The 20263-nt window shown below is 43.9% G+C and overlaps 1 protein-coding gene across 2 annotated transcripts in view; it reads left to right on the plus strand.

Moving 5' to 3' along the window:
- The first annotated feature begins 3014 nt into the window (after positions 1-3014).
- The window catches only part of GHR (growth hormone receptor), a 132357-nt gene continuing 115108 nt past the window's right edge, over positions 3015-20263 (plus strand). Inside the window, exon 1 of one of the 2 annotated variants that reach the window (XM_085212789.1) lies at positions 3015-3202. The gene's annotated coding sequence lies outside the window, so the exon portion shown is untranslated. Of the gene's footprint in view, positions 3203-3337; positions 3475-20263 lie in introns of those variants that run through there. The other variant, XM_085212790.1, reaches the window with a different exon arrangement.

Genomic DNA, 20263 nt, shown 5'->3' on the forward strand with positions numbered 1-20263 from the left:
ACAAGAGGCATTCACAGCTAGTCTTGCAATAATTCTGCCAATCATAATACAATGTCTACTAGCTGTAGTCACTCAACAGTGAAGTAACATCTTCCAGATGAAGAACTACTGTGAACAAAGCTGTTAGAATGCTGTCTGACATCCTATTGATAAACATCGCATTACACAATAATATAAATAGAAAGCAAAGCAGGTTTTGTCCGCTGTGCCCAGTTCCATAGCATCACGCTTGGAATGGAGATGATGTTTAATACTACTCTTCCGAATCAATCAAAGTGGATACTAAGAGAATACTCACACTAGCTGATGCTGGTATTATTGGATATTTTGCAGAAAAGCAAAATTTCAGGATAGAGGTCAGAATTCAGGTCTTCATTGAATGTATTCTAGTCAAACTTGCTTTTCCAGGCTTTCCAAGGATGATTGAAGGAATCTAGAAGAGTAAGAATGCAGTGTAAATGAAAAAAAAAAAAAAAAAGATAGTGGAGTATATAGGCATGCATGAAAGTAAAAAGGTAGATGTTTCTTAATGGATGTATAAAGAACATAATCAATTCCCATTATGTGGCTGAGTTAATCTTAAGACTCATGCTCAGATATTCTGAAATTAATTTCTGGTGATCATTAAAACACAATCACATGTTAGCAGAACAGAATAAAGGAATCACATAATCCCCCCAAATCCTTCACTGAAGCTGAATATATTGATTATATTAAAAAAAAAAAAAAGACTTTTTTCAACTGACTGTGTGTTACACTATTTACCTGTACTGAAGCAATTCCCTACAGACAGATAACACACAGAGCACTGCGCTTTTGCTTTTCCAGCTTCTAGACTAGTACCCAGTGCGGAGACTCGAGGTCTAATTTAGTCTAATTTAGAGGCAAAATCCTCATTATTACCCCCAAAATGGGTTACTTTTGCCTAAATCTGGTTGGAACTGTATTTGACATTAATCCCTGTGAAATTAAACCACATGCCACAAAAAGAAATTTTTTAAAAAAATCACTATCTAGGATACAGTAAACACAGGGAAGAATAAATCAGGAGCATATGTTAAATCTACTGACTTATAAATATCTCTGCTGATTTGTACATATAAGGAGGGAACACTATTTTCGTCTGTCTGGTGATACTAATATTCAACTGCCTCTGCCACTGTGCCTATATAAAATAGTTGGTAATAATCTGAGATATATTCCTGTTGTGTTACAGGAACGTTGTACTGAATACCACCATAAACATAAGGGCTGGAGCACATGTCTGTCTCTTCCAGCAGAGTGCTCCAGCCACAGAATGAGACAGTCCAGATCGGGTCTGTGGTTGCAGTTTCTAACCTCATGAGTTGCTAATTATACTCTCCCATGGATTCAGAAGCAGGAAGTCAGAATGAAAGGCCTCAGGAATAACCACAGGTTTGGCAGCACAGGCATCTCCCAGGAGATGGGGATAGGGTGAGACCCCTAACTGCTTGTGAGAATTGAACCGTACATCCATTACACGTGCATATGTATTAACGGAAAAGCTATGCTCAACATTGTTTCCATGATTCCAGAAGTGGGGAAAAGGAAGGAGATAGTTCTGGTGTAAGAATAAGGTAGATGTGTCCATGTGCCATAAGAGGCACTTAGATTAAAACCTCTGCGAGACTCCTGGCTAACATGCCATGTTAGACTGCAATTCCTTTAAGCCAGTCCCAAATTAGTGAGGTCACATCTCACTGCCTGTCTTTCCCCAGCTGCATATTTTTGCCCCCTCTCTTGGTCTGGCTCTCATGCCAGCAGGCAGAGAGCCAGCCTGGAGGAACAGCCGCCTGAGGGCCGCTCACTTTGTGCGCGAGGGCTGCTTGCAAGACACATGAGCTCCCTGAAGCCAGGCAGCACAGACTCGAGCAGCGTGGGCTGCTGCTCCCAGCCACTGCAACCCACATGTTTGTGTACATCAAACCACAGCAGGGATCTTGGGGAAGAGTCATAGAATCATTTTAGTTGGAAGGGACCTTTCCAGGTCATCTAGTTCAACTCTCCTGCAGTGAACAGGGACGCTTACATCTAGATCAGATTGCTCAGAGCCTGGTCCAGCCTGATCTTGAATGTTTCCAGGAATGGTGTATCCTCTGCCTCTCAGGGCAAGTGGTTCCAATGACTCACCACCTTGATTGTAAAAAACTTCTTTCTTATACCTGGTCTAAGTCTCTTGTTTCAGTTTGAACTCTTGTCCTACCACAAGGGAAGCTGTGATTCCCTTTTATTCTGGGTGAATTTCAGAACATGATTTCCATCACGGCTTATCCAGTCATTTCACCCAGTGACTGTGAAACGTTGCAACACTTCAGTGTTGTGTGGCCCTTGTTCCCCCTGTGGTATGAGGCGCAAGACGCTGCACAGCACAGGGAAGCTGCAGCACGGCCTCACAGATCAGCACGTCGCTGCCAAGGTCACTTTTGCACACGTGTACTTCAGCAGTGTGATACCCAAGTAAAATATGGGATGTGGTGGTAAAATATGTGGGATATGCTCATTTGGGGTAATTTCTTTTATAAAAGTGTCGAAAGAGAAACCAGTCTGACTTCAGGAGGAGCCCTACGAGGCACTCTGCCTACAGCCGTTGCCTACCCGAGAGCTGCAGCACGGTGCCGAGCACCCATGAGACAACGCTTCCCTCAGCCCACAGCCGCCTCTCCGCGAATCGCACAGCCGCGGCATGAAGGGGGCACGGCCTCGGGGCAGGGGCAGCGGACAGCGCGGGGCGCCGGGCTCAGCCCGCGGCCTGCGGGATGCGCTGCAGTAGCCCAACTCCTCCCCTAGACGGAGCCGCCGGGCGCAGCGCTCCCCGGTCGGGCGGCGGGCGGCCAGCCGCGCTCCCAGGAATGCGCCGAGCCCCGCCGCCAGCCCCCCGCGCACCGCTCCCGCCCCGCCCGGCTCCCTCCCTCCCTCCCTCCTTCCCTCCCTCCGTCCCTCCTTCCCTCCCTCACTCCCTCCCCCGAGCAGAGGCGGCCGCCGGCCCCTCCCGACAGACATGTTCCCCCGGCGCGCCGCCGGCCCCGCTCCCTCATCCCCTCCTTCCCGCGGCTGACAGCCAGCGAGCTGCCGAGCGGGGCGCGGCGGCCATGGGAGGAGGCGGCGGAGGCGGCGGCCGCTGAGCCCCGCGCCCCGGCCCGCAGGGGCAGCGCGGAGGGGGCTGCCGGCTCCCGCGAGCGAAGTGAGTCGCGGCCCGGCGGCGGAGGGGGCGGCGGGGGCGGCGGGCGCTCCCCGCCCGCGAGGGGAGGGCGCTGCGGGCGCGGCCGCGGGCGACCCTCACCTCCTCGCAAGTTGCGACCGGCCCGGCCCGCGCGACGCCGCGCCCGCCGCGTGCCCAGCGGCGCCGCCGCGGCTGCCGGGCGGACGGCGGCCGCTGCAGCCCGAGGCGCCCCGATGGTGCCGGGGCCGCGGCGGGGAGCGTCGGGCAAGTTGGGGGAAGTTCTGAGCCGGGCGGTGAGTAGCGGGCGGCAGCTTCGCGCCTCTGCTGGCGGCCAGGTGGCGGCCGCCGCTCTCCGTGCGTGCCGTGTGGCGCGGGCTCCGTCACCCCTCGGGCTGCGGGCGCGGCCCGGCTCCGCGAGCGTGGAGCCGGGCCGCGGTGCGCGTCCTGGGGAAGGGCCGGGGGGCGCGGGCGCTGCGGGGAACTGCGCTCTGTGCGGGTGTGAAGAGCGGACTCGGGGCGGTGGGTGCTGCCCGCGTCCTGACGTCCTGCCCCGAGGGTCTGCTCTGCTCTGTGTTTGGGCAGTCTTCTCTCTTTTCTTTCTCTCTTTCTCTCTTTTCTCTCTTTTCTCTCTTTTCTCTCTTTTCTCTCTTTTCTCTCTTTTCTCTCTTTTCTCTCTTTCTCTCTTTCTCTCTTTTCTCTCTTTTCTCTCTTTTCTCTCTTTCTCTCTTTTTCTCTCTTCCTCTCTTTTTCTCTCTTCCTCTCTTTTTCTCTCTTCTTCTCTTTTTCTTTTTTCCTCTCTTTTTCTCTCTTCCTCTCTTTCTCCCTTTTTTTTGGGGGGGAGGGGAGGTGAGGGAAAAAATCCCAACCGTTTCGTGCCCAGATATATCTGATCTTGCTTCTTAGTGTGTGGTCCACTGTAAGTGTTGCACAGGAAAACTTGAAGAGTGTGTTTTTAAGGACAAATGCTGCATCCGCTCTGCCATAAACACACAGGAGGCATTGCTGGAGGCACAGCCGGTGCTTTCTCACAGCAATACTGTCGCTGCAAACTCTCGGGAGTGGTGGCAGCCATCAGGTGTGTGGCTGCTCATTCTTTAACAGCGGTACACTATTCAGAATGCAGCACATTAACGGACCGTATTCAGTCGGGGCTTTCGTTCTCTCCTTATGCCACAACCACAGATGATGCACCCCTGGCCGCATCTCCGCTTGTGGTTAAGTAAGATGTAAGAGCAGAGCAGTGAAAAGGCTGTGGTCCGCTGCTTGAGTTGGATCTCATTTTAGGAATCCAGTGAACCTTTAAGCAATGGGGAGAAGCAAAATTGCTCACCAAGTAGGTAGTAAATCTGAAACTCTCCCAGCTGTGGTGCACGTTTGGTTGTTCATACACTTGTTCATTCACGCTGGTGCTGAAGATACAGTTGGGAACAATCAGTGTAAGGAGGTTTGGTAAGTTTTGTTTCAAATCTGTGTAAAAGATTCTGCTTTTAATATTGAGATTAGGTTGCAATTGAAATGTTCTGTGGCTCTAAGTGATAAAAATGAGTATTACTGAAAGTTATTCAGACAGCTTGAAGTGTTTAAATAGGAATGCAGTGCCTTTCATCTCCACCACATCTCTGTCTGGCATTACTAGAACTGCTGCTTGCTGTGCTAATTCAGGACGTCAGTGTGCTTTAGTAATTATAAGAGGTTTACAGACAACACAGTTTGCATGGCTTCCCTGAGGAATCATCTTTAAAACTGCCAATAAGCCTCAGTGATACTTTTATTAAATTAATGAAAATAACCACTGAAATTTATTGTGCTGTATTGGGAAGCCATAGGTACCCCAGGCATGTTTTGTTGGTACATGGGTGCAGCACACATCAGTGCCGTGTGGGTGTGTGAATCTGCAGCCCCACAGCCCAGGGTGCAGCTCCTGGCTGTCTGCACCGTGCTGGGTGTGCTGTGGGTGCGGGGGCTCTGCTCTGCCCTATCCTGTCCTGCTGCCCTGAGCCTGCATTGCTGCCTCCTGTGCCCATGTCCAGCAGAGAAGGCTGAAACAGATTTTTTCGGTCATTCACTTGCTCTGGGTTGGTGCTCTTCTTTTCCATTGTCTGCCCATTTAGCTTTTATAACTAAAAGGGTACTTTTCCCTTGATTGTGTGTAAAGATTGTCCTTGCTTCTTTCAAAGGAAGCTCTCTTTTGCTTCAGAAATTGTTTTTTGTTGTTCTTTTTTTAATCAAAATTAATGTTGATTTTGTGCTGCTAATGGGGGCATCAGGCTGAATAAATAAAATTTTGTGTATCTTATTTGAAATGCCATCTTTTCACAGACAAAATAAAAGCCAGTAATACTGGCCGAAAACAAGATGAGCAAATAAGCTTAGGCTTCCTTATTTGTAATTGAAGACTATAAATAGTTTTGTCAGATGTGACAATCCAGGTGAAGCCATCTCTGTCTTAAGACAAGCATCAAAACAATTTAAAAGCATTGCGAATAAATAAAAACAGTATTATTAAGAAGGTGGTGGGGAAAGGCAAGGCAGGGATAACAGCAGTGCAATAACAGCTCCACAGAGGAGTCCCTTGCTGAAGGGCTCCTTTCCTTGGAACGGAGAGGATCGTGCTGGTTCTTTCGCCATGTATTGATCTGATGGCAAGATGAGTTTTGTCCCATGTGAGCTGGGTGGTAATTGCAGGAAGCATGCAGCATCAGAAAGACAGCAGAAAGGTGGTGAGGTGGTGAGGCTGCACTGCAACAGTGGCAAAGGCAAGAAGCTAACATAAGGAGAAATCAGATTTATGTCATGACTTGAAAGAGCACTTCGTGCTCCTACAGTTTATCACAAGGGAAATTTTTCTTTTCTGCATACAAATCCTGAGATGAGTTCTTGTGAGGTGGATGTTTATTTTACGTATCATTTTAATTCATGGGGGATGTAATGAGTGTTGTCTTACCCAGGAGCTGGTTCTTGGTGTATGAGTCATAAATTTTCCTAATAAACTGCAAGGGCTGTTTCCAGAAATACAGTTGTTTGCTACGTCACGTGTGCTGCAGGTATGAAATGAAAATACACTTAAGCATGACATATCTAGCTGGAAAGTCATCACCAGAAGCTTTTTTTGATAACAAACTAATACAACGTTCAGAAGCACTTCAGAGTGTTTTGGAGTAGGATGGGACTTAATATCTTATCTAAAGTGGAGTTCTGAGCATTTCAGAGGCACAGTGTTGTGAAGAAGTGGCTGTGAGAAGGCATCCTTGCCTAGTGTTGTGCTTTGAGTACTGATGATTGCTGATGTGTGAGATACTTGTCCTGAGACGTGTGACTGCAGATAGGGGTAACTTTTCAGGTGGAAAGCGGTCTGTTTCCTTTGTTATCAGTATAGCCAGTAAGTAAATGCTTGTGGCAGTAATCAAGCAGTCTTCATTTATGAGTTTTAAAGCTCCAGAAGTTTAGCTAGTCATACCTACCGTGATGTAGATATCTGTATCTTCTAAAACATGCTCAGCCGTGTGACTCTGTGTTCTTCAGGCATGTTGCTTTTCCCTGTATAGCACTGCACTCTACAGGATGGCCTCTGTTCCTTTACAGAAAGAATGCATGGTGTGGGAATGTGGTGGTATGGGCAGAGGATGGAGAACGGATCTGTATGGAGAGCTCTGGAAATACAGTGACGAACAAATTCTGTATGGGGAGTGTGGATGGGAAGGGGTGGAGGTTTGGTAAATTTAGGATAAAATGCCAACCTGTGCATTAAGAAAATAGACACTATTCCTCCAGTGAGGAAGGAGTTACACTTTCCTTTCTCACCTTTTCTGTAGTCATACAGAGATGCACAGTTAGGGTATGGCAGTGCTAGACCTGTTAAGCCTGAGGATCAAGAACAGATGGCCATGTAGTGTAGGACGTGGGAAATGAAGCTTATAGTGTATGAAGTGAAGATGCTTCATCGGCTTTACACTCATTAAGGCAAATTGTTTCTGTCTCTGATCGCTTAAGAAGATCATGCATGAAATCCTAGAGCAGAAATGACACAAGTATGAAAATCAGTTACTTTTGGGTATCATTTGTTTACATTGATCAATAATATGGAGATAATTAAAGTGTAGAACTGAAAAGCTGGAAGTCCGTTGCAGTCTTCAGACTCAGTTTAGAGGCAGTCAGTCTAAACATAAAGCCGTATTTCCTATGCTCCACAAGATGATTTTATGCAATATCAGTTTGTCAGCAGCTAACACATAACTCTGTGGGTTAGTTGGAAAGCGTTAGGTTATTAATAACAGCTTGGTCTCCTCGCCATCGTGTTGCATCATTCGAGTGCTTAAATTGTACTTGAAGATTTAGTGCCTTGGGAGAAAATGAGATTGGTAAAACTTGACCCTTCAGTAGGAGAAAAAACAAATCCTGACCTATTGTCAGAGGGTGTTCCAGCACAGTGCTAAGGGTTGATCTGTTTGTACCCAGGTTATTGTGGCTCTGCAGCCCTGGGAAGCCTGATATATGTACTCACTGTCCCAGCTTTGTAGCAACAGCGATTTAGGTCTGGCCAGCCTAGAATCTGGGGAGGATAGAAGTGTTTTTTACTTTGTCTTACATAGGTGGAAACATCCAACAGCTGTTTCTAGCCTTGAAAATTGGCTGCACTTCTGAAATACCATGGGGTGAAGTCCATGCAGACTGGCTCCCTATTTCCCATTCAGCTCAGAATGCATTGTTGGTAACTTGTAAATAGAAATCATACGAATGTTACTCAGTTCTGTGAACAGATGTCTACATGACTGTCCAGGATCTAACAGTTTTGTGTTTTATTCAGTGCTTTGCTCAATCTTACTGATACATCCAGACAATTCCTTCTGTGCCTATTGGGCTGCGGGGATTGGATGAAGAGGATCTAACTGTAGACTTTTTAGACTGGAAGAAACAGACCAACAGGACTGACAATTTTTTTTTTAGCTGTCTCAGTTAAATGAGCATGCCTGTCAGCTTTTGCTTCACTTCAAAACTGCATGCCTTATCAGAGTTCCCAGCTGCTTTGAAATGTTCAGGTAGCAGCCAGATTTCTGCTATATTTCATGTTCCTTTTTCCTTTATTTGCCTGTGTTTCTCACACACACATAGGAATTCTTCAGTGTGGATTGGTGCATTGGGCTTTCTTTATCGCATGACTGCAAGTATTGTTTGAATTTGCTACTGAATGCTTGTTAAATTGTGTTTGCTCACAAAGAATGTTGTGAACCTACTTTATCACTTGTAATTATTTTGAGTGATGTCTGATATACTGTTTTCATCCAGAAGAACTCAAACTGGCTGCTGTTTTGATTGTTCAGGAGATTGCTTGTTGCTTTATGTGACCCTGTAAAAGAGATGTGAAGAGATAAAAACACAGGATTCCTTCTAGATCATAGTCCTTGTCATTGCATTGCACAGATTGAAGAAGCCTGAGCATGGTGTCATATGAATCCAAGCTTTACCAGAAGTGCTCAGGATAAGGAAAATCTTCTATGATAACAATCAAGAGGAGGAAAGCAATTAGGCTGGTTCATCACTTCTATCTCCGCATTTGATTGCTGATTGTCTTCATAAGAGAAGGAATCCATCAGTATCTCAGTATGAACAAAAGATAGGTCCAAGGAATGCTATGAAATTTCTGCTTTTAAAGAAACTCTTGACCCTGTGGCTTTTGAAATGACTACGACAGTGTGAACTCAAGCATAGAGCAGCTCTAAGGACTGAGTCAAATGTTAAGTAAGCAGTACAGAACAGAGCATGGTCAGGGCTCTGCAGCTCTGCACAGCAGTCTGTACTTTTGAGTGTGCACAAGTCAAGCCTTGTGAGCTCCCATTTCTGTGGGGCTTTAGCCATCCAAGTTGATTCCTAACAATCGTAGGGCATGTTGCAGCTCCATCCTTGCACAGCGAGTTAAGCCACCATAAGGACTGATGTGTGGTGTGCTGTAGGGAATGCTGCCTTTCATTCCTGAATTCTTGTGCAGAAGTTCTTGTCTCATCTGCACATGTAACTGAAACACATACAGCCAAAACTTAGAGACTTGACTTGTGCTTGAACTAGGCAGTGAATGCTAACCTGCTCGTCCAGGATGCACAGATGGACTGTCTGTGCTCGTGGCTGCACTGTTACTGCAAAAGGAATGGGGAGAGATTGAGCGAATTTCACAACATATCTGAGCTCAGGGCAGTGGCACTGAGTCTCAGGGTGCTGGTGTTGGCAGCGCTGTGCTGGTTATGTGATGGGGTCACTGCCAGCTCGCAGTGCAGGACAGCCTGTGCTGCATGGAGCAGCTGCAGCCCCAAACCGGGAGCAGTCTGGGAGGAGGGCCATTTTAGTGGGACCATGTGCTGAGCTCCTCTGTTGTCCAGCACCAGGGTGCATTTAATGCACCTGGCCACATCAGTTTAGTGCCATTTCAAAAAAGCATTCACTTTCCTAAGAAGCAGCCTGTGCCTCCTTTCTGCTGCTTCTTAGTTGAAGTATTTTTCTTGGATAACCACTTTCCTCGGCATAATAGATGGCTTTAAGAGAGTGAGTGTTCTTTATTCTGCTGGGTTCAGGCACTCTTCTGCAGTGATATGTGCCCACCACAAGGTATGCACAGATTTGTAAGCTACAGAGAGTACTGCTTGATTGCTCTTAAGGCTTTGGCTGACTGCAGGTGTGCAACTCAATGACATTAAGGAAAGTGGCATCTACCTGTTTAAGTGATGCTTAAAACCTGCATAACTTGTGTCATAGCCAAGAGGACAGCAGTATATACATGAGGAACTTTTGTACACCACTGACGTTTCAGGCTTAGTGTCTGTAACTGTAAGCCACAGCTGTCGTGTGGATGTACAAGGGAAATAAGAAATACATTCTGTGCTTGTATCTTTGAATCAACCTGTGACATAGGTGAATGCATGTAGTGGCATTATGGAAGAGGTAATGTTGTTTATTGTTGAGTGTGTGCATTTATTGTAACTTGTATTACTTTTTTTTCGTATTACAAATAAATTAATATTTTACTAAAGTAACAAAAGTATTTGTGAAAATCATCTCAGGTCCCTTTTCCTCTGTTTTTCTACTCCTGTATACTGAGGGCTTTCTCTGTAAGAGCCCATGGAAGCTTTATGGATCCAACAAAAATAAAAAGTTAATTGGGAAGAATGAATACAGGATTTAAGAAGAAAGATTCTTGTCATGACTTAAATTAAACTTTCCCTTTAACACTGATCAACAGAACAAGAACTTTTGTACAGATGCTTCAGTAGTTACACTTTTGTATACAAAGGTTTGAATTTTGGATATAATTCAAATAGTAAAGAATTCTGCCCTACTGTTTGTTATTTCAGGAACACAAGTACCTGTTTAACCAGGAGAGATCTTGGAGTAGAAGACAGAAGTTTTCCATAGTGGGTGAACATGTCTTGCATGTGTTTTAATTTGTGAAAACGTACAGAGAATGAGAAGCAGTTGCATGGGATGAAGGATCAAAACACAAGTGCTGCATATAGCTTGTGGATACTTTCTGAAACAAAGGAGAAAATGTTTAAGTAGAAAGATCAGGACATGGAAGCTTGAGTAACTGTTGTATGGTGCTGGAAGAACTGAAGTTACAGAGTCTGTGCTCTCTTGTTGTACTGCCTTAAGGTAAAAACTGGACATGACCAGTAATCACAAAGGCATGTTTGAGATCGTGTGTAACATTTTGTTAAAGAGTATTTGAGATGTCTGAAAACAGCAAAAAAGTAAAACACATCAAGGTTATCTAAAAGCTCAAATGTAATTTGAATTACACCCAGAAGTATATTTCCATTTTGATTTTTTCCTATTACAAAGATTCCACTTTCCTGGTAAATCTGTGGGATGAGTAAAATGTTTGTTTTGCCAGAGGCTTGCACTGCTGTGCTTTAGAACTGTCATATCGGTTGCTGTCTTTTGCAGCACTGTAACAAAACACAAGGTACTGAAAAATGTTTGCATCAAACAAGTGTTGTCTTTCACCAACTCCCTTTATTTGTGAGCAATTGATACTGTTTGTTTATATTGCAATTTTCATTTATTTCCTTAGGTGTCAATAAAAACAAATGACTGCCATTACTTGTTTTTAAGACTGAAACAGATATCTCTCACCAGTTAGTTACTACTGTATGGTGGGTTTTTTTTTCAACTGAATTTAGAATGCTCTTGCCAAGCAGTTCTGTCTGTTGAGAGGCTATGACGTAATGCTATTCAAATGAAGCAGAAGTGTACCCTTACAGGCATAACCAGCCCCTATATCTCAAACATCTACACTGACCTGGTATCTTGAAAATTACCACGAGAAGTACATGCAGTCCCATTCACATGTCCTTGGCTTTGGCTTCTGGATCTGTAAGTCAGACAGCCTTCTGTTCCTGCATTTTTCCTTGCTCTATTAATAGTGGCCAGGCTCCTTTGCCCCTGGAACCACAGTCCACAACCTTTGGTCATCTGATACTGAGTGCTGAATATGCTTAAACAAGTAATTTTTAAATTTAATTTAGAACCCTTAATCTAGCCGGGATTAATAAAGGTCTTATAAAGTTTTTACATTAATAATGCAGTATATACAAACATATTTGCACTGGAATGGCTGCCCAGGGAGGTGGTAGAGTCACCGTCCCTGGCAGTGTTCAAGAGGCGTCTGGATGAGGAGCTACGAGATATGGTTTAGTTTGTGATAGCAGTGGTAATGGGAGAATGGTTGGACTAGATGATCTTCCAGGTCATTTCCAACCTTGTGATTCTATGATTTTATGATTCTGTGATTTTCATAGTTTCTGTAGGTTGAAAGCCTGTATAGCCTACTAAGGGTGAAATTCATTAAGCCCACTGAATGTTCTGCAGTTGAAAAACTGCCATCAGCTGATCTGACAGCAAGGGAAAAGAGGAGCATGCCATGAAGGGAGGAAGAAACACATTCAAATTCTCCTGTGTCAGTGTCAGTATTGACCATGAGGAGGAAGACAGATTACTTGCAGAGGCTTCCATTGGTGATTTTATCTTCTACTGATTGTTTTTAAGCAGTTATATTAAGTAGTTGACAAAGGCAAATACCAGATTGGTGATCTTCAGTTTATTGAACAAGAAGTCAAATTTCGGTATGTTTTTAACAGAACAATCCATAAAGAAGAAAAATGCATCCAGGTTGTTGAACTGTGTATTTTCTTATTGTATACAATCCACACTGAGCAGGATGTTTGGTTATATTTAGCATACAAAGCTAAGTCACTTCCTTTGGTTTATTCTAGCTCATCTGACTGACAGCAGACTTTAAGGATTGGGTATGGTTTTCTGAATTACGTGACAGAATGTGTGGAAGACCAAGAGGAGGCTCCTTCAGAGGACAAATGAGTAATCTCTAGTTCTTGTCACACAGTTATATTTTGAATGGATGGCTCTGGAGGACAGTGACAAAATGCTACATTCAGGATGTTGCTTAATATTTTAATGGATTGGCATTTTCCAAATACTAGATGCTTTGATTACTCTGTATCTTAACAATACAAATAGGTACTTTTAAAAAATGTTATTAAAATTCTGGGGCAGAAGCCATGCAGTTGTTTGCAAGCTGTGGCTTGTGGAGTGATTCCAGACAGTATATAGAGAAGCCAGTTCTGGGAAAGTGCTGAGCTATGCACAGCAGAAGGAAGAGGCAGCCGTGGCTTCAATTGCCCATTCAGCACAACATAAGCATAGCTGCCTTGTGCTTCTTTCCTGCTACTCTCTTTCTCTGTCTTGCTGAGCAGAAATTGAAATTGACAGAAATCTGTCTTGGAGTACATGCAAATGTATATGAATTCAGTAGTTGGTATCCTATGATGCCAGTATAGGAGAAGCAGCACATGATAAAGCCTATATGTTAAGGGACCCAAAGAGAGTAAAGCTGCAGAAAGTGGTGTAGGTGTGGCACTGATAGATGTGGAAACTAGCTCAGAGAGAATAGCAGGAAGCCAGAACAAGCAACTGTATTCATTATAGCAATTACTGGACAGAATTAAGGCGTCTTTTGAGGAAAGATGAATGTTGGGCATTTTGTTCTGTTTGTGCAGTTTGTAGCATAGCTAGCCAGCAACCATTTGTAGGTGCTATAATAACACAAGAAATTAATAATAGAGGAATTCAGACGTTTGAAAAGCAACAGAAAAAAAAAAAAAAAAAAGCACCACAAGCACATTGAGTCATAATGGTTCTTCCAGGCTAACATTGATTCAAGTTGCATAAACTGTTTGGGATACATCAAGAGACTGAGATGTGAAGAGTAGAAAGCACTTCTAACACAATTGATCAAGGATGGAGTGTGTACTTCTGAGTGAACCGCACAGACATTTTTTGATGCTCTATTACTATAAAACGTTGCTTTTTGGCAGCTTTGGCTTTGGTCCTTTGCTTTTGACCTCTAGTACTCTTACCATACAACCTTAGCAGAGTCCTTCATTGAATACAGAAGAGGCCTGATGCCTTTTATTACACTGTTTTGTCACTCAAAATAGTGAAAACAAGCAGAATTGCTTATGTTCTTTTGACTTTTTCTTCAAAACTGGTTTTACCTGTTAAATGAAGGATAATGGTTTCAAAACTGTCCTGGCAGCTCCTTTCTGTAGAGCAAAGCAGGACCTTACTGGGTTAATGGTAGGGAAATTTCTGCAGGTACCATTGCAAACTTAGGGTGTGTTTTATATGATATTAGTATTTCTGGCTATTATTTGCCTAAAAGACATGTTTATGCTTAATGTTGGTTGCTCTTCTTTGCCTCATTACCAGCAAGGGACTGAACAGAAGAGTGACGTTAATTGCAGTAAATTTAAGAAAATGTTGAAAAAGTAAAAAAACAAAACAACCATGAAGACCATTAGAATAATTATCATGGGGCCGGAAGGACCCACAACAGGCTGTTTGGTCTTCAGTTATGAGTATAGTCAGGCTCTGAGAGATTATGAAGAAAATTCAAAACAATTTTTGCCAAGATTACTCAGTGGAATTGCTTGTTGCCAGATGTTTATGCTGATTGAGAGAGAACAGCAGCCACCACTGGAAGATGCATTTTCTAAAATTACTCAAAGTCAGTACCAGTCCAGTTGTTCTAGGAGTTTATTAATACTTTGCAGAATACCCTATGGTTTGGGTGACAAGTCAGCAGACAGAAAAGATGCTTATGAATAAGGCATTTCTCATCTATCCTATTAGTTATGGGAATCCATACACTGTATTTTGCTGGGGAATTTAATGTAGCTGTGAAGAAAGAGCTGTGGAATAGACTGTAGGATTGGAGTGAAAGCCTTGGCCTGCGTTTCCCCAGCAGTAGCCCCTGGAAGCAATATGCTTCTTGTGGCTAGGAACACAGCCATGTTCCTGGCCGTGCTTGTATAGGAGGCTCAGCAGCAAGCTCAGAAAGACCTCTGTCAGATGAGAACTTTCAGAGCGCTGTGTTCATGTGCTGGTTTCCAAATCATGGCAGAACCACTGCAGCAGTTCTGTTGTTTTTTGTTTTCGTTCTCTAGAATAAGAGATTACCTGTTAAGTCTTTCAGTGTTGTTTTGAAAGTGTTGTGCTCTCAGTTTTGTGCAGACCTGTGACTGTAATAATCCGGGTTCTTCTTTCATTTCAAGGATAATGTATGCAACCCAAGATTCCAGAGAGTCTATAAACAGACTATTCCTTTTGTCCAAGCCATTCTCTGGCTGAAAGGTTTACGTGAGTTAAGGATGCATGGCAAAGAAGTCAGGCTGTTAAAGTTTGTTAATAAAGAAGTGAAATTTCAGCACTATACAGAGAAAATATATTTGTTTCAGTAGTAGGTGCAGCTAGGAGGAATGTAGCATCCTTTCTGAAGCCTGGTTTGCTGATTACTGTATGACCCAGTTGGCAGCAAGCCTTCCTTGCGAGGCACAGGACAATAATATCCTTCACAGCTACTTTGCTCAGTAATTGAAGTACGCTGACAGTATTGTTTGGGACAGATATGTATTGGATAACCTATTGCTGCCAAGTTGCATGATAAGAAGAAATTTTTTCTCCATTATAAAACTTTCCTGCATTGTTCATCAGTAAGTTGAACTTTAGTAACTCCACTTCTGGTAAGATTCAGGAGAAAATTTCTAGTTGGGGTGTTAACAGACATGGCCTATTGCTCACTAAACAAATCTAAATTTTTCATGGTACATGGCATTTGCTCAAAATCCAGCATACCATCCAAAAATTTAGATTATGATATCAAGTTTTTATTAAGCAGTGATTTTTATAAATCCAGAAAAATCTAACTGAATGATGCTAGCAGATACCTGCATATAAAAATTATTTATATCTGTGATCTCTGCCAGATGGTGATTTATCTGCACAAAGTGATCATTTCTTCACCACTCTCGGAAAGGCTAGAATTATCTCCTTGGTAAAGACAGGAATCTGGCAGGCCCCAAGTGCAGACTGGTGTTTTTGTGGAGAATTACCCACAGGGCCTTGGAGATGCTAGTTCTTCTTCTGCAAAATTAATGTAAGCATTTTGTATGGTTGTTCTGGTCCTCTTTCTTTTCCTGTTTAAGTTCCTCCATCATTTGAACTCTTCCTGAGAAGCAGATTGGCACAGGTTCTCTTATTTTTCAAATTAGTCAAGTCAGCTATGCATAAAGGAGCTAGAGCAAATGCATTCCATACCATTGTTAAGTGTTTCATTTTCCAGACTAAAAGTTGAATACTTTCAGCTCACATGTCATTATATGTCTGTCATTCCTAATTACTTTCTGGCATGTTCTTGGGTATTCTGTAGACAGGAAAATATATTTGATTTTTTTAAAAAAACACAGCTGAAATGCTTTCATTACTGCAGACTAAAAGAAAATTATTCTGTGGGCTCTATGAGGTGGAAAACTATTGAAAGAAATAAGCACAAACATATTATTTTGTTCTTTGCTTTATCTCTTATTATCAGTAGCTGCTTTGTTTTGAAAGAAAGAGACTGTTAAATTTCATAACTGGCAATTAGTCATCAAGCATATTTGGTTATTTTCAGAACCTTTTTTCTCAGAATCACAGAATTGCAGGGATTGGAAGGGACCTCGAGAGATCATCATCTAACCCCCCTGCTAAAGCAGATACTCTATAGTAGGTCACACAGGTAGATGTCCAGACAGGTCTTGAATATCTCCACAGAAGGAGACTCGTCAACCTCTCTGGGCAGCCTGTTTCAGTGGTTCATCACCCTTGCCTTAAAGATGTTCTTCCACCTGTTCACATGTTCTACACACCACCGAGAAGAGCCTGACCTCATTATTCCTTTCATAGACCAAGCTACAGTGTAAACAAATACCTGCAGGGAAAAATGATCCAGCCTTTAAGTGCTGCAACCTTAATGGCTATACTGCCACTCAACAAGACAAACTGGAGAGTTTGCCTCCTACCTCCATTTAGGTATTTATAAGTCTTAATCAGATCCCCTGAGTCTTCTCTTCACCAGGCTGAGCAGAACCAGGTTACTCAGTGTTTCCACATATAGGATTTGCTCCAGGCCCTTAATCATCTTTGTGGCCATCCTCTGGACTCCTTGGAGATCCTTGCCTTTTTTTAACGGGGAAGCGAGAATTGGACACAGTATTCTATATGTGGCCTCACCAGGGCATAGTAGAGGCGGAGGATCACTTCCCTTGACCTGCTGACCACACTCCTTCTTATGCACCTCAGTATACATACATACAACATGCCCTTTTTCGCCACAAAGGCACACGGCTGGCTCATGACCAACTTGTTATCCACCAGAGCACTCAAGTTCTTCTCTGGAGAGCTCCTTCCTGCAGGTCAGCCCCTAATCTGTACTGATGCATGTGGTCTATTCCTCCTCAGGTACAAGGCTGTACACTTACTCTTGTTAAGCCTCACCAGGTTCCTCCCTGACCAACTCTCCAGTTTGTCTTGTTGAGTGGCAGTATAGCCATTAAGGTTGCAGCACTTAAAGGCTGGATCATTTTTCCCTGCAGGTATTTGTTTACACTGTAGCTTGCTCTATGAAAGGAAAATGTGATCTGCATATTCCATTTATAAACACACAAATTCTTAAATGGTGTGTGTACGCAGAAGCAGATTAACAGTTTTGACTCTGGATGTATGGTTAGCAAGCTGTAGTAACTCTCCTGAAGCTAGTGGTAAATAGAAACTACATCAGTGAAAAATATAGTTTCCCAGCTGGGCTTCCCTTTGCTTCATGGGATTTTATTCTCTTTCTTGTCTGTTAGCTGACACTAGACTATCCTGATGATTTGCTGCAGAAGCTTATTAATTCTCAAGAAAGTTGCAATTTCTGAATCTGATCCTCTCCACAGTCACCAGTTAAGACAGACACAGCTTTGTTGAGTTTATTTCTGCTCAGGATAGTTTCAGAAATGAAATACAAAGACTGGAGCATAAGTGGAGACAGCAATGTGTGTTACAGGTCAGAGTGCCAGAGCTGCTCTCCTACTTGAGAATGCCTGGTCAAGCCAAGCTAAGCCAAGCCAGATCTGTTACAGCCCTGGAAAATGTGGCTGTGCTCCTTTCCACACAGGTTCCTGGTTCCCACTCCTTGCCAATGTCAGTGCAAATCATTTTGTGAATGTAAGGTGAATCAATTTGTATTTTGAATCAAGCAACTCATCTAAGGAAATAAAGGGACAGCAACCACAACCTGTTTCATCCCGATTGTTGAGCTAATGGTAACTTGCCCCTCAACTCTCTGATATCGGCAGGTGTTGGGAATCTGTGGTAGTGGTCCACCTCATCATCAGGAGGAGCTGGTCAGTTCATTTTGATAGGGCATGAAGTTGTTTTCGGCAGCCCCACACACCAGGTGCCACCAGTGTTGCTGCAGGGCCATGGTCTGAGGCAGCTTGAAGCATTCTGTGATTTGGGCCATATGCTCTGGTCAAAGGGGTACACTGCAATCTACTTTCCCAGCAGCTGTTGTAGGAACCTGCAACGTAGCCCAGCTCATACCTGCAGCCATTCGGTGACCCAAAAGCTTGTGTATCCACAAGCTCTACAAGTAGCGTATTGCCATCGGAGACAAATTTTAGTCAAGCAGGGATGGACAGATGCTGCAGCAATTAGGAAATAAGACCCCATAGTGCCTGGTGTGTTTGAGTGGCATCATAAGCTTGTTATTTTTGTACTTTGATGTATGTTTTTAATTAAGAGATCAAGGTTTCTATTTAATCCCGAATATTGTTACACATCTCCAGAATTTTAGCACTGCAGCGGTTTGCATTCCTATGAATACAGAAAAATAGCTGAACTACAGTGAAGAGTGAAGATTATTTACAGTTAGCTTTTTTAATATAAGTAAATTTGGTTCCTCCTGTGATTGCAACTTGCCAGATACAGCTTAGTTCACAGGAGAAGAGAAGGGAAACTGTAAGCATATTTCACATGCTTAAAGTGCTGTGCTTTGGAGGCTTCTATAGATAAGTCAACTGGAAGAGGAAAGTCCAGAAGGTCATACTCTCCCTAGTGAGCAACACAGGCAGGCTAGTAACAATGGATAACGAGGAGGCTAAGGTATTCAATAACTTTTTAGCCTCAGTCTTCACTAGCAACTGCTCTATACACAGCCTTTGAGAGGATGGTTCAGAAGGTGAGAACCAGGGAGTAATGCTCCTCCTGCTGTAAGTGAAGATCTGAGAAGCCTGAATGTCTATAAGTCTATGGGTCCTGTATGGGAACTGGTACGTCATGGCCTGAACCAGTGATTGAGCACCAAGGTGTAGCTAACCCAGGGAGTACAGCTGTAAGCAGTGCACCTGACTGACTGGAAGGTGTGGACCCAGTGTCCACCCATCCTCACTCTCATTTTAAGGGTTAGCAGCCAAGGGAGCAGCATCTTTCAGATCTTGCTCCCTTGAAGCAGAAGATCTTGCCCTTCTTGAGGCTCCAGAAAGGCTAAGCTCCCTTTACAAATCCTTCTGGAAGCTATGTTAAGCCATACAGAAGAGAGAAGTGATGAGGAATAACCAGCATAGCTTCACTAAGGGCAGATCCTGTCTGACCAACCTTGTCGCTTTTTATGGTGGTGTAACTGCAGCAGTAGACAAGGAAGAGCCACTGATGTCATCAACTTGAACTTCAGTAAGGCCTTTGACATGGATCCCCATAGCATCCTTCTCTCTAGATTGGAAAGATATGGACTTTATGGGTGGACTGTTCAGTGGAGGAGGAATTGGTCCTGGGACTGTAACCAGAGAGTTGTCAGCGGCTGAATGTCCAGATAGAGATCAGTGATGAGTGGTGTCCTTCAGGGGTCAGTACTGGAACCTGGAACTGGTACTCTTCAATATAATTGACATCGACAGTGGGATTGAGTGCATCCACAGCAAGTTTGCAGATGATGCCAAAGCTGTGTGGTTCATTTGACACATATGAGGGATGGGATGCCATCCAAAAGGACCGAGGCAGGCTGAGCAGTGGGCACAGATGAAGCTTGTAAAGTTCAATAAATCAAAGTGTAAGGCCTTGCACCTGTATTGTGACAACTTCTGCTGTCAGTACAAGCTGGGGGATGTAAGGATGGAGCACAGCCCTGCCAAAAAAGTCCTGGCAGTACTGGTGGAAGCTGGACATGAGCCAACAGTGCGCCTTTGGAGCCCAGAAGGCCAACCGTATCCTGGACTGCGTCAAAATAAATGTGATCAGCAGGCTGAAGGAGGAGGAGGTGATCCTGCCCCCTCTCTCTCTGCTCTGCTGAGACCTCAGCTGGAGTACTGCATTCAGATGTGGAGTCCTTAGTACAGGAGAGGTATTGACCTGTTAGAGTGCATCCGGAGGAGGGCCACAAAAATGATCCAAAGGATGGAATGCCTCCCCTGCGAGGACAGGCTGAAAGAGCTGGGGCTCTGGAGAGACCTGAGAGTGATCTTTCAGTATCTAAAGAGGGGTGTGTAAGAAAGAAGGGGACAGACTCTTTTGCAGGGTCTTTTGTGATAGGGTAAGCGAAAACGGTTTCAAACTAGAAGAGAGGTGATTTAAATTGGATGTAAAGAAGATTTTTACAGTGGTGGTGGTGAGGCATTGGAACAGGTTGCCCAGGAATGCGGTGGATGCCACATCCCTGGAGACATT

The sequence above is a fragment of the Meleagris gallopavo genome, chromosome Z (assembly GCF_905368555.1).
Source record: "Meleagris gallopavo chromosome Z, MGAL_WU_HG_1.1, whole genome shotgun sequence".
Classification (NCBI taxonomy): Eukaryota; Metazoa; Chordata; class Aves; order Galliformes; family Phasianidae; genus Meleagris; species Meleagris gallopavo.